General features: G+C 33.5%; 2 protein-coding genes and 1 long non-coding RNA gene across 4 annotated transcripts in view; 2 read left to right on the forward strand and 1 right to left on the reverse strand.

The window, feature by feature from the left end:
* The window catches only part of LOC127709391 (uncharacterized), an 84,235-nt gene that overhangs the window by 65,455 nt on the left and 3,890 nt on the right, over positions 1-14,890 (forward strand). The gene's annotated exons all lie outside the window — the stretch shown is intronic.
* The window catches only part of LOC127709390 (glycoprotein 3-alpha-L-fucosyltransferase A-like), a 44,900-nt gene that overhangs the window by 3,833 nt on the left and 26,177 nt on the right, over positions 1-14,890 (forward strand). The gene's annotated exons all lie outside the window — the stretch shown is intronic.
* On the reverse strand, positions 19-8,002 carry LOC127709392 (uncharacterized). 2 transcript variants are annotated; one of them, XR_007985630.1, is made up of 3 exons: positions 7,861-8,002; positions 5,021-5,214; positions 19-414 (listed from the first exon to the last, which is right to left on the reverse strand). It is a non-coding gene; the product is annotated as an uncharacterized LOC127709392 (long non-coding RNA). The 2 variants fall into 2 exon arrangements; XR_007985629.1 differs by lacking the exon at positions 7,861-8,002 and adding an exon at positions 6,338-6,936.

Here is a 14,890-nt window from a genome sequence, read left to right on the forward strand (position 1 = left end):
AAACAACAAAGCAGATAATGTAAGTATCAATATATGTTTATTTATGAATTCTAGAACACTTTTTTGAAACACATATTTTCCCATTTGAAATCAATGAATACTCTATTAATAGGCTTAACATACTAGTAGCTTTTTACATAAATCTATTTTTTTTTCAGGATATCCCTCCACCCAAAAAATTAATAGTTTCTTATCATCCAGCATTGTGTGATCGTAATGTATAGTCCACTTTTTTGCCATTCAGCACAGAACATTGTCATTATTGTGGTTTTAATATCTTTAGATATTTAATAGAACTGCAATTCATTGGCTGAGTGATGAAAATAATAACTGATCAGACTTTTGTCTTTGAATTTATTTTGGTCTTGTTTCTGTGTTTTCTCCTTCTATTCTCAGTGATGAATTCCAATCCTTCTGAAAAAGAACCAATAAAATCCGAAGTTATGGATAATAAAAAATTGTATACATACATGTAGCAAGAACATATGATTTTCAATAAAAATAGCTATGCGGTATGGATTTTACTGATTGTTGAAGGTTGTCCAGTGTCATCAGTTGCTAACCTCCTACATCCTTTGGTCTCTGATGGACAGTTGTCAAATTAGCAATATACCACATCTTCCTATTCTAATATTATATAACAATCAATTTATGTATTCTTCTTTATAACATTTGGGTATTTTCCCCAGTTATATATATATAGATCAATGTTAAAACTTTAGGCAATTACAATAAAATTCCATTTTTCACAAGAATTTGCAATATATTATACAGAAAGCCAACAATAGAAACAGCACTTCTTTAAGCTTCTGAAGTTCTGAAAGAGTTCCACTTGTGTTTTATTTCAATTAGAAAATACATTGAACTCTTTGACATGTTGGAAATTATAACATTGATACAAAAAATTATATTTGGTTTTTTTTTCTTATTTTTGTGTTGTTCGGTTGCTGTCTCATTTTTATATATGGTTATACATATATCCTAAATCTTCTTTTTTAAATACTTAATCATTAATACACAATGTAGTAAAAATGGGATATTTTTTATTTTGATAATCTCAAAACATTATTATTCTATCAAATAACTTATTTCCAAGTTCACAAAACACCAATGTGTCAGATATTAATTTTAAGACATGTATAAACATGATCAACAAGCAGTTGACAGGATGTCATGCAAAAATCTCACTAATATTAAACTTTCACAAAAACTCCATACTCAGCGAGTACTATTAAAGTTCTTAGTACAGGACAAATTCCTAGTACAGGACACAATGCCTGGCAAACACTAGCATGTGTCAATGTCTAGTCAATCATGTAATCAGGCTCAAAATCTTATTTTGGCACTGAATTTAAAAATTCACCACATAATGAACATGTGCATGAAATTCAACTTCATGGTAAGCTATGTACCTTAACCTAAAACTTTAACGTAAGAATGTACTATAATTTCACATTATGACATTTCTATGTTCAGTGATCCATAAAATCAGGGTAAAAACAGTAAATGTGGTGTTTAATGTATACACAAGAGTGCACACACTGAAATGTTGCGCCTTCTTTACTAATTATTGATATCATGTTGATAGTCCTAAATATAAAGCTTTACTACAACTATCACATAAACTCAACATGATCCAAGAAAATGAATTCAAGGTCATATAAACCTGACAAGAAATATATGTACACCTTACAATCATTCAAATTACTAAATACAGTTGACCTACCGGTATTGCTTATAGTTTCTAAGAAGCAGACTTAACCAAGAAAACTAAACATTGACCAATGAACCATGGAAATGAGGTGAAGATCAGATGAACCATGCCAGGCAGACATGTACAGCTTACAATCCTTCCATACAACACATATAGTTGACCTATTGCTTATAGATTAAGAAAAACAGACCAAAACACAAACACTTAACACTGAGCAATGAACCGTGAAAATAAGGTCAAGGTCAAATTAAACCTGCGGGACTGACATGTACATCATAAAATGTTTCCATACACCAAATATAGTTGACCTATTGCATTTAGTGTTAGAAAAAAAGACCAAAACTCAAAAATTTAACTTTGACTACTGAACCATGAAAATGAGGTCATGGTCAGATGACACCTGCCAGCTAGACATGTACACCTTACAATCATTCCATACACCAAATATAGTAGACCTATTGCATACAGTATAAGAAAAACAGACCAAAACACAAAAACTTAACTATAACTACTGAACCATGAAAATGAGGTCAAGGTCAGATGACACCTGCCAGTTGGTCATGTACACCTTACAGTCCTTCCATACACAGAATATACTAGACCTATTGCTTAAAGTATTTGAGATATGGACTTGACCACCAAAACTTAACCTTAAATATAAAAAAGAAGATGTGGTATGATTGCCAATGAGACAACAATTCTACACAAGAGACCAAATGACACAGAAATTAACAACTATAGGTCACCGTACGGCCTTCAACAATGAGCAAAGCCCATACCGCACAGTCAGCTACAAAAGGCCCCGAAATGACAATGTAAAACAATTCAAACGAAAAACTAACGGCCTAATTTATGTACAAAAAATGAATGAAAAACAAGTATGTAACACATAAACAAACAACAACCACTGAATTACAGGCTCCTGACTTGGGACAGGCACATACATACAGAATGTGGCGGGGTTAAACATGTTAGCGGGATCCAAACCCTCCCCCTAACCTGGGACAGTGGTGTAACAGTACAACATAAGAACGAACAATAATAAAATGCTCCGCTGGGCACAGCTTGATACGACCGCAGAGGTCGAACCCTGAACAGTTGAGGCAAGTATGGACACAACATTCAAGCTTGATACAGCACTGAATTAGGATTGTGATAAAATATTTGACACAGCATAGGTTTCTGACACAGAATGAATGTGGTCTAAGAACTTAAAAAATTTTAATTTACCTATTCAAACCATATCATAATTATTTGCTTTTATATATAAATCAGAAATAACCAATTTAAAATGGAAAATTTTAAAGTAAAAAAAAAGGAAAAAAAATCCCCCCCCCCCCAATTTTTTGAACCCCCTTATGATTCATCACCCCAAAACTCATTAACAGCCTTCCCTTTGTGGTATTGTACCTTGCAGTACAATTTCAGAGAGATTCATACACTGAACCATGAAAATGAGGTCAAGGTCAGATGACACCTGCCAGTTGGTCATGTACACCTTACAGTCCTTCCATACACCAAATATACTAGACCTATTGCTGAGATATGGACTTGACCACCAAAACTTAACCTTAAATATAAAAAAGAAGATGTGGTATGATTGCCAATGAGACAACAATTCTGCACAAGAGACCAAATGACACAGAAATTAACAACTATAGGTCACCGTACGGCCTTCAATAATGATTCAAACACTGAACCATGAAAATGAGGTCAAGGTCAGATGACACCTGCCAGTTGGTCATGTACACCTTACAGTCCTTCCATACACAGAATATACTAGACCTATTGCTTAAAGTATTTGAGATATGGACTTGACCACCAAAACTTAACCTTAAATATAAAAAAGAAGATGTGGTATGATTGCCAATGAGACAACAATTCTACACAAGAGCCCCTAATTCCTAAAATTTTGAGGCAATTACCCCCAAAATCAATCCCAGCCTTCCCTTAGTAGTATGGTACCTTGCAGTACAATTTCAGAGAGATCCATACACCTGAACACAAGTTATTGTCTGGAAACTAGAAAAATGCTTATTTTTGGCCCTTTTTCCTAAACGTTTTGGGCAATTACCCCCAAACTCAATTCCAGCTTTCTCTTTGTGATATGGAACCTTGTAGTACAAATTCAGAAAGATCCATACACTTACACACAAGTTATTGTCATGAAACTAGAAAAATGCTTGTTTTTTGCCACTTTTATGGCCCCTAATTCCTAATATTTTGAGGCAATTACCCCCCAAAACCAATCCCAGCATTCCCTTTGTGATATGCAACCTTGTGGTACAATGTCAGAGATCCATACACTAACACACAAGTTATGTCTGGAAGTTACAAAAATGCTTATTTTTGGCCCCTCTTTGGCCCCTAATTCCTTAACTGTTGGTACCATAACCCCCAAAATCAATCCCAACCTTTCTTTTGTGGTATTGAACCTTATTGTAAAATTTCATAGAGATCCATTCACTTAAACTAAAGTTAGAGTGCGAAAACCAATGTGTCTTTGGACGACGACGACACCGACGACAACATCATACCAATATACGACCGCAAAAAAATCAGTTGAAAGAGGCTTAACTCATCAGATGGATAAAAATACAAATACTACAAATACAAGTGGACGTGGCCGGGTACTTGTACATCCAAACAACAAAAAGACACTAAGTACAGATCTGAGAGTACTCGCAGTTACTGACAGCTAGTACAAAGCCACTAACAACTAATAAAAAAAATCATGCATCTAAGACTAAGTTCTTGTTCACTGATCCATGAAATGAGGTCTAGGTCAAGTGAAAACTCTCTGACGAGCATGAGGACATTGCAAGGTACGCACATACCAAATATAGTTATCCTATTATTCATAATATGAGAGAAATTAACATTACAAAAATTCTGAACTTTTTTTTCAAGTAGTCACTGAACCATGAAAATGAGGTCAAGGACAATGGACATGTTTCAGACAGAATTCGTATCATGAGGCATCTATATACAAAGTATGAAGCATCCAGGTCTTCCACCTTCTAAAATATAAAGCTTTTAGGAAGTTAGCTTACGCCCACTGCTAACGCCACCGCCATAGCCGCCACCGGATCAATATCCCTATGTCGAGCTTTCTGCGACAAAAGTTGCAGGCTCGACAAAAATACATGAACATTTTAAAGTACTAAATTTTGAGTATATACATGTAAAACCACAAGTTACTAACTGAAGTTCATGGTGAACTGTAACCAAAAACTTAAAGTGAATACAATTTAGAGAACGACAGATGGATGCACAAACATTATCATAACAGAGCATAAAACTTACCAAACAAGATGTTTTACATTTATCCTTCAGAAGCAGGAAAACTGAAGTGTTTCTTTTCTTTCTCTGCCCTCCAGGATATAAACTTCAAATTCATTCATGCAAAATATGAAAATCTGCAAAAGTAGAACTTTGTACCGCAGCTTATCCACATTTTGACTTTTGAACTGCATTGTTCTTTTCATCTTGCTGGCAACCTAAACATAAAAAAAAATGATAAACACATAATTCTGGATTAACTTTCTGTATTTATTTTTGTTGGTACAAACAATTTTTTCCAACTTTAAACTAAATCTGCCTCTGCTTTAAAAATCAACTGAAAACCATGTATTTATCTTAATTGAAAACAATTTCTCTCATTTGTATCACCCTGTTATTATATATAAATTTTATTTTTTGTTCCTTTTTAAAAATAGGAATGGTTCAAATTCCTCAATAATCATGATAATTCTAGTCAGTCAATTAAAAATGTATGAATAAATTATTTAACCTGTATACTATCATGACTATTAATATAAATATATTTCATTTTTGATAAAAACTAGGCTCTGTGTTGAAGACCATACCTTGACCTATAATGGTTTACTTTTATAAATTGTGTGACTTGGATGGAGAGTTGTCTCATTGGCACTCATACCACATCTTCCTATATCTACAAACAGATTCTATGGGCGAGCAGACATTATACCCTGGAGGTGGTTTTAAAAAAAGCATACGACTTAGATGTACCATAAGCATGGAAAAACAATTCAGCAGTCAGTTTCACAAAAAAACTTACAAATAATATTGATAGTAATTAAGTCATGTACAATACAGTATACTTACGATAAATTGTAAGTTTTTTTTTTTGTAAAACCGACTCAAGTATACTTATAATCAATCTTAGTCGTAAGTATTAAGTATTATTCATCTTTTGGATAATTTGTTGGTTTATTTTATGAATATACAGTGGCAGATCCAGAACTTTTCATAAGGGAGCGCCGGCTCCAGTCATGCTTCAGTGATCCCTATATAATCAACCAAATTTTTCCCAAGAAAGCCCCCCCCCCCCCGCATCAGCCTATGATATATGTTTATATATCTCTCTGATATGCCATTCAAATCAAATGTGTATTAAATAAAACTTTACACTAGAAAAGTCATGGATAGTTACTCATTTGGGAAACTTACAAGTCCACAGCATGCCGGTGCCTGTGACTGTGTTCAAAGTGGTGGGTTTTCACCCTCGTTGTATTGCGGAATAACGATTTAGGCAAATTGAGAAAAACATCATGTCTGTGGTTGATAATAGTGTGTGTGCATTAATTTAATTTTCTATACCTTCTTATTTAATATTTTTCCAATTTTGAGTACTGACGGCAAGTGTTGTAACCAATGTCTTGAGACCAATGTGCTATTTACAAGTGCGATCGAGAAATGCAGGGGAAAGAAACTTATCAATTATGTTTATTCTTAAGACAAAACTGAGCCGCCGTAAAAATGAACCGTGTCGAGGAGGTTACTGACACGTAATAGGGCAGAGACATATTTACACATATGTGTATATATGTCTCTGTAATAGGGTCATCCCTCGAGAACATTAACTAGTACATTGATAGTTTACTATGCAGTCAGTATCCCGAAAAAAAAACCGTATGGATGCAAAACGCTTAGTGGTTTCGGCTGACTACTAATACGTGCACTTTGTCTAAAAAATATCCCAGCAGCGTCAAAGTTGAAGTCAGGATCTTGGGGGGGGGGGGGGGGGGGTCTTCTTTTTCTGTGTTCTTTATTTTTTTTTTGCTATATTTCTACAAACTTACACTTTTTGCTCATTACTCTCTTTCCTCATATTTTAGCATTTCATTATTCTTTAATCTTTATTGTTTGCCCGTTATTCTCTATTCTGTTAACCCCCATCCATACTTAAGCTTTCGGTAGTTTATGTTATCCTATTTCTGTCTAAATACATTATTTATCACAAAACACAAACTTACTAAATAATTTTTTATGAAGTCCTCACCAGTTGCAGATCCAAAAAATTTCATAAGGAGGCACTAACTGTCATGCATAAAGAGGGGGCCCGCTTCATTGATTCTCTAAATAATCAACCAATTTTTTTCCAAAAAAGGGGCGGCCCCCCATGCCCTCACCTTAATCCACCTCTAAACCCTTCCCACTTCGTATCCTTGAATTCAGATTCAAGATCTCTCTGACAAAAGTAAGTAAGTAAGTCACATTTGCTTATATCAGGTTTTTGAATTGAACTGGCGGATAGTTGTTTCATTACCAATCGTACCACATCTCCTTATTTATATATATACGAAAGCGTTATTCATATTTTTTGGTGTATTGGTGAATGTGTAAAGATGCAGCAATTGTAATACATTTTAAAATACAGCACAAGAGATGCAGATTATATAAAACCAATCTCACTATACAAATCCTTGATAAAACTTATAAGTCGAAGACATACTGACAAACGCCATGGCAAAAACTTAAAAACGACCAAATGACGTACAACAGTATATAAAACTTGACTATAGCATTTAAAACACATAAGAAGCACCCAGACAGTCAAACAGAAATTAAAAGAATAAATAATTTGTAAAGATTTTCAACTAGGCCTACAGCTATATTTTCTTATCGGCTAAACATAGGTTCTGGTATTATGTGATAAGTCATTTTTTCATGCAGACCCAGTTTTATTGATACCTTGAACTTAAAGTGGTTTTATGCATATCAGCCCAGATTATGTGTGTAATTTTATTGAACAATTCAACAATACACGTTCTAAACAGGTTAAATTCAATTTAAAAATTTACAAATTCAGATCTACTGGCATTCAACACCCAATTACTTACTTGCTGTATATTGCTAACTTTGATTGTATATTGTCAATCCCTCCACATCGTGAATACGCCATGCGAGGTGTTGGATAAGTTTGATACAGGGTGGCGGCTTCGAAGCGTAGAAAAAAATCCAGGTAAATGAAAGTGTAAAATTGTGTTGTCGAAAATTTTAAGTACTAAATTCCTAAATTTGTACTTAACTCCGTTCTACGGGTAACATGGTTGTTTGATATGAAAATAGGATAAAAAGCATCCGGAAAAATTAATTATCACGTTATAAGTATTCGTAAATGGATATGAAAAAACTTAACAAGGAATAAGTATTGGTAAACGGACAGAAAGTCGCAGGACAAAGGTTTAGATTAATTATTTTACAATTGTTTAAATATATGAGAGAAAGTTCTTGACGAATTGACTTTATTTATAGATAAATGTATTTAGTTGAGGAAATGATTAATTCGCCTTCAAATAGTTTTTTTCTATCAATAACTTGTAAAAAGGAGACATTTTTGACAGCATGACTTCAGTTAATTACCAAACCACTTTTGCAGATTGTTTTCTTAACAATCATTGTTCATATTAATAATCAAAAATAAATTTTGTTTACAAGTCCGTTCCCTTTTAAAAATGTTTCAGAAAAATACTGAAACGTTTTTAAAATTAAGTTTATTCAAAAAAAATATCCCAAAACTGAATCGTGACTTTTTACTTGTTACTTTTTGTTGAACGTTCTAAGTGTCAATCCTAGCAAACAAAAATTTGGAAATAAAATCGATTACAATGTAATTTTATAGAAGGAAAAAGGGGGGGTTAATGAACAAATTATTACTATACACTCACATACTTCTAAAAAGATTTGCATATGTAAGCTGTCTATATTATAGATAATGTTAAATTATTTCAGGAGTTTCAATTAATTTAGGAGAAAAAAAAAGATTATAAACAGTTTAGTTTTCAACGCCTACTACTACAAAAAATAGTGATTCTTTTTGTAGATTTGGTTCTTCAGTTTCGACTCAAAATTTCCTATTGTAATTGTTAGATGCCAAATATTTAGGAGAAGATTGTATTTGTACTTTATGTAATTGTGGTGATATTGGCGACGCGATTCATTATATTATAGCAAGGATTTGTAAAAATCCTTGATTATAGAATGTTCGGCAATAGACGAAAGTAGACAAAACCTATTTAAACGGGGTTTTGATCTCCAAGGACGCCACATTTTACATCGAATAAGAACTATATTTGTTAACGTTTTCAAATGAAATAACTTGAATTGAAAATTTCCCGACTATGTGAAGATTTCTTATATTTCTAAATGGCTTCAATTATTACATACAAAACGAAAAATTTATTTAACTTTTTTTGTAAAAACAATATTCATGTATTTTTATATTTTTTCCTAGGAAACGTGTTTTTTTTTGTTTGTTTGCAAAGTTTACTTGTATGTGTTTATAACCACCACCAATCAGTCCTAATTATTAAAGATCAAACGTTGTAATCAAAATGATGATTGGTATTGAATATGATCATCGGTCATGCATGACGTATCCCAAATAACTTCTTTAATGTTGGTTTGATTTTATCAAAACCAAAATTATAAGATCAAATATTAAATTATCTATCGAATGTATACCCTCAACGCTCACTAAAACATATATACATGTCCTGAGTGACTTTTTATGTCATGTCTGCACTCAGGAGGTCCTGAGCGGTTTTTAGACGTACCGTTAATTTACAGGCATATATTTGAAGCTGTTCTTAATTATGTACATTATCTATAGGTATACATATATCAGACAAAAAGACTTTCCAATGAACTTAGTTCTAGTTATCTTAGTTCCTAGTCACAGGCATTTGTCTCAGAAAAAAAATGTCCTATATACTTTTAATGTTATATTAAGCAGGGACTTTCTACACTATGTTAGTATAGAAAGTCCCTGTATTAAGGTATATAGGAAACAAAATTCTGAGACAAGTGCCTGTGGTCCTAGTGTGAAATAAATCCACTGGGAATTGGCCTTTAAAAACACATCTATATATACGTTTTCTCAAGGGTTTGTACATGTAAAGTGAAATTATGTTTACTCAATGCGTAGTTACATAAGTTTATTTGCTACTTTTTTCTTCTTTATTTTATATTAATGATTATTTTTTTTTAATTTTAACATTTTTTTCTTCGAAAGAATTGTAGTGTTGCAATAGGGAATGGACACAGATACTTAACTACATTTAACGAAAAAAAAATTGTGTAATGTCATCAATCTGTATTACACATAGACAGGATGTTCTCTAGAAAACTATGATATTTCTAATACGTTATACACACCCCAGGGTACACGCACTGTCGTAATGGAAAATTACTGCATGCTTTAATTACCTGTAATCAGCCATGCAACAAATCAGTTGACTGACCATGTCATTACAGTTTAAAAAGTTTTTCCTCAGATCAAAACGGAATATTCATTTTAACTTTAAAATTTAAAACTTTAAAAAGTAAACTTTGATAGAATTATGACGTTAAAGAATTTAACAATTTAATAATCGGATTTTCCCAAAGATTAAGATACAATTATATTTATTATTCTGGGACTGACAGATATATCACAGGCACTTGTATCAGAATTTTTTTCCTATATACTTTTATTAAAGTAAATAGGATTTTTTTTTCTGAGACAAGTGCCTGTGAGATATATACATGCATAGGTGCCAGACATATATAATTGTAAATCAAAATGATTTACATAATTACTGGGAAATAATATAATGTTTCAGTTATGTTGATGTCACAAATACACATGAATTATTTGATGATGCATGATGGAATGTCTTATCTAACTGCATGACGGTGACCACAGACATATATATATATCCATTTACTAATTCTATAATTTCTTGAGAAAAAAATCAGGAGGTAAGTCAGAGGGAAGTGAAACAAACATTTCAAGCTTTTATTAAAAATTGTTGGGAAAACAATAAAATACGACACTGAGTTTTGAAAAAAAAGTTTATGATTGGTCTTTATTTTTTTTTAATAGAGATAGAAACAATTTTTTGTCCCAAGAAAAAAAAACAATGCCCCCTTTTTAGCCAAACCGACACACGCCGATAAATGAAGAATTCCAAGTAGGGTCACAAGGTCACATTTTAAAACTTTTTCAGTCGCCCAGTCTCAAAAAGCAATTTTGACTGGCATTGTTTTTAGTCGAATTATGTTTTTGCAGGTCAAGTTGCAAAGTGGCAGGTCGCGATCGGATTTGACAATGTCAAGTTGACAACGGTCCTAAAAAATATCCGAAAAAACGTTGAATCAAACGATATGAACCTACGCAGTTTTATATTATAAGACTGACACACACCAGTGTGCTAACTGTGCTGGGTGAGGTGCTGTAACTTGATATACATGTATCATTAAGTTACAGTACTGTTAGAATTTGCCTGCCTTTTTACAGGGTCTTTCTATACTAACTGTTAGTATAGACTGCCCCTGGCTTGAAAGTATGGTTCTCTGCTCATCAACGGGTGCGTGATTAGCAATTTAAATATCTTGTAGCAGTAAAATACCTCCGGGGGGGGGGGGGGGGGGAGGGGCACTTCAATACTTAATTGATAGGGGGTGTCGCTAGGGTTCTGTTACCCCACCCTATTCATATAATTTAGATCTTAAAAATGTATTATACCTTTTCATATATTGCGAGGGTAAAATTGTAACCTTTTCCCATATTGGTTGGTTTTCTTGGGGTGTGTTGGAAAAGTGGAATATTTAAGGCTAAGATTCTGTATGTAATGTTTACTTACGGCGAGACTTTCGGCTGTGAAAAAATGACAGGGCTTTTCATATACAAGTAATTGGAACTTTATCGACCTTATCATATATTTCTGATAGTTTTCCCCACCTATTCCCATATTTTCAAGCTGGAAAAAGTCATATCACCTTGTATATAGGAAGTGCCCCCCCCCCCCCCCCCCCCCCGAGTAAAATACACAAATGTATAATACCTTAATTCAGGAGCATAGTCTGTCTTTACCGTAAATAACTTCGAGATTAATATGTAAGTTTACTTTGCTAATCGATGTTCCTGTAATTCAGATTTAAATTTATTTGTGAGACCCCCGTCACTATTTATATTCACTCAAAGAAAGGGGTTCTCCGTTACTGGGAAAATCCAAGGACGTATTGTGTTAGTTATACGTCCTTGGAAAATCTTATCTGATTCAGGATCAATTTATCGGTTACACTCCCCTACCACCAGTGATTCTTTGTGAACTGACATTCTGAAAAAGGTATACTGTTGACTATCAATTTGCATGATTAGTTCCAGATGTCGACTCGGACTACTGCAGAAGACAATAATTCAGTTCACTGATTTAGATTGAATAGTGGTTCGGTTAATCCCCTCTTCCCCAAACAAGTAAGAATTAGGTTACATCTTTTGGTAGTCCAAATAATTATGACGTCTAGCAAGGCTATTTTATTATTTTTATGCCCCCGCTGTAGCGGTGGGGGCATTAAGTTTTACCCTTGTCCGTCTGTACGTACATACGTCCGTACGTCCCAAAATTGGTTTCCGTTCTCTAACTTGACTTTGCCTCAACCAAATGTTAAAGTAAAAACTTATACACAATGCTTATTACCACAAAACACAGATCAAGTTTGAATTTTGGTGGCGTCACTTTAACCGTTCTAGAGTTATGCCCCTTTATAAATGGAAAAATTGCTAAATTTTTAGTTTCCGTTCTCTAACTTAAGTTTGCCTCAACCAAATGTTATAAAACTTATACACAATGCTTATTACCACAAAACACAGATCAAGTTTGAATTTTGGTGGCGTCACTTTAACCTGTTCTAGAGTCATGCCCCTTTATAAATGGAAAAATTGCAAAATTTTTATTTTCTTCTTAAAATCAAGTAATTTTTAAAATTGGAATTATCTCCCTTTGTCCATTATTATAGTTGAATCAACTACAATCAATGCTTTATACAATGCAATGTTTAATTTTGACTTCCACTGATAAAACACAGATCAAGTTGAATTTGGGTAATGTCACTTTAACCATTATTGAGTTATGCCCCTTTATAAATTGAATGATTGCAAATTTTTAGTTTCCATTCTGTAACTTAAGTTTGCCTCAACCAATCATTATGAAACCTATACCCAATATTCATTACCACAAAACTAAGATCAAGTACAAATTTTTTGTTTCCGTTTTCTAACTTTAGTTTGCCTCAACCAAATGATATGAAACTTATACACAATGCTTATTACTACATAATACAGATTAAGTACGAAATTAGGTGGCGACAAATTACCATTCTTGAGTAATGTCCCTTTATAAACATAAAAATTGCTGAATTTTTCGTTTCCGTTCTCTAACTTTAGTTTGTCTTAACCAACCAAATGTTATAAAACTTATACACAACCGTTCTAGAGTTATGTGTGTTTACAAATAGAAAAATTGCTGAATTTTTAGTTTCTGTTCTCTACTTAAGTTAGCCTCAACCAAATGTTATGAGACTTACACACAATGCTTATTACCACAAAACTCAGATCAAGTTCAAATTTGGGTAGCGTCACTTTTACCGTTCTTCAGTTATGTCCCTTTATAATTTTTCTATCTATCTATCTTCATATTTCCGCACTCAGTCACAACTTTGACTATTACGTGCCCAGAAAAAAGTTAAAATAGCCTTGCAAGACGTCATAATTATTTGGACTAATCTTTTGGCAAATATGGTCGTACCACAGGGGTTTGTTACAATTTGCCGGGTTTTCTATCCTTACGAACCCTGAAAAACTTACCAGGCCAGGTGATAACAAATCTGTCTCCCCTTTTTATCCCACCAGAAAATCAAAAGGTTGTCTCCTTACACCTACATGACAAAAACATATACAAATATGGTATCATTGCCAATGTGACGGCTCTTCAACAGAAACTTAAACCGTAGAAGTTAACAACTATATAGGTCACCGTACAGATTTCAACAATGGGCTAAAAAGCCAAACTGCGTAATAAGCTACAAAAGGCTAAAATAGATAGACGATATCCGACAAGGGTAGAAATGTTCAGAATGTTGAAAAAAAAATCTACTGTCCATTTGCATCAAAACTAGCAGCTGACTCATAGGAGTTGTTGCCTTAAATACAGATTTTAACCATTTTTTTTTTCTTCATATTTCTTGAATTTGCCTTTTTATCTCGAAAACTGTAATAATTAAAGAGAAACTTAAATCTTATTAAAAAGTTATTGCTTTTCAATGATGATTTTGATCCAGTTTTTGCAAAAACTTGGAAACTTTAATTCTTGGGTAAACTCCTTATATTATACTGCCTGGTCTCGTGGTAGCGTGTTCACCTCACGTGCAGAAGGTTGTTTATTTTGAACCCAACCGGGTAAAACCAAAGACTTTAAAGTTGGTATTTGCTGCTTCTCCCCTTAGCACGCAGTATTATTAAGGAGTAAGAGCAAATACTGGTTTGTTCAGAGTCAGAATAATGTGTCAAGGTAAGGTGACATGTCTCTCCGAGAACTAGTTTAAGAGATAAATTGTCTGGTCAGACAAATATAACTAGTATAAAAAGTCCATGGATACAGAATTAACTAGTATATTTAGTCCGATGTCAGTAATTTATGTCCCCAGACTAATTTTCCTAGTCCATGACATCACTATTCCTAGGTAATAACATGAATAAGGCCCCTATATTTGGTGAATGGAATGATTGTGAGATGCACAGTCTGTCTGGCATGTTTTATATGACCTTGACCTCATTTTCATGGTTCATTGGTCAATGAAAAGTTTGCATTGTTTTGTCAGTTTATCATGTGCTTTAAGCAACAGGTAAATTATATTTGGCGGATGTAACGATTGTAAGGTGTGCATGTCTGTCTGGCAGATTCATATAACCATGATGGATCTCTCTGACATTGTACCATAAGGTTCTATATCACAAAGGGAATGCTGGGATTGATTTTGGGGGTAATTGCCTCAAAATATTAGGAATTAGGGGCCAAAAAAGGGGCAAAAAACAAGCATTTTTCTAGT

The sequence above is a fragment of the Mytilus californianus genome, unplaced genomic scaffold (assembly GCF_021869535.1).
Source record: "Mytilus californianus isolate M0D057914Y unplaced genomic scaffold, xbMytCali1.0.p SCAF_7, whole genome shotgun sequence".
In the NCBI taxonomy this organism is placed as follows: domain Eukaryota; kingdom Metazoa; phylum Mollusca; class Bivalvia; order Mytilida; family Mytilidae; genus Mytilus; species Mytilus californianus.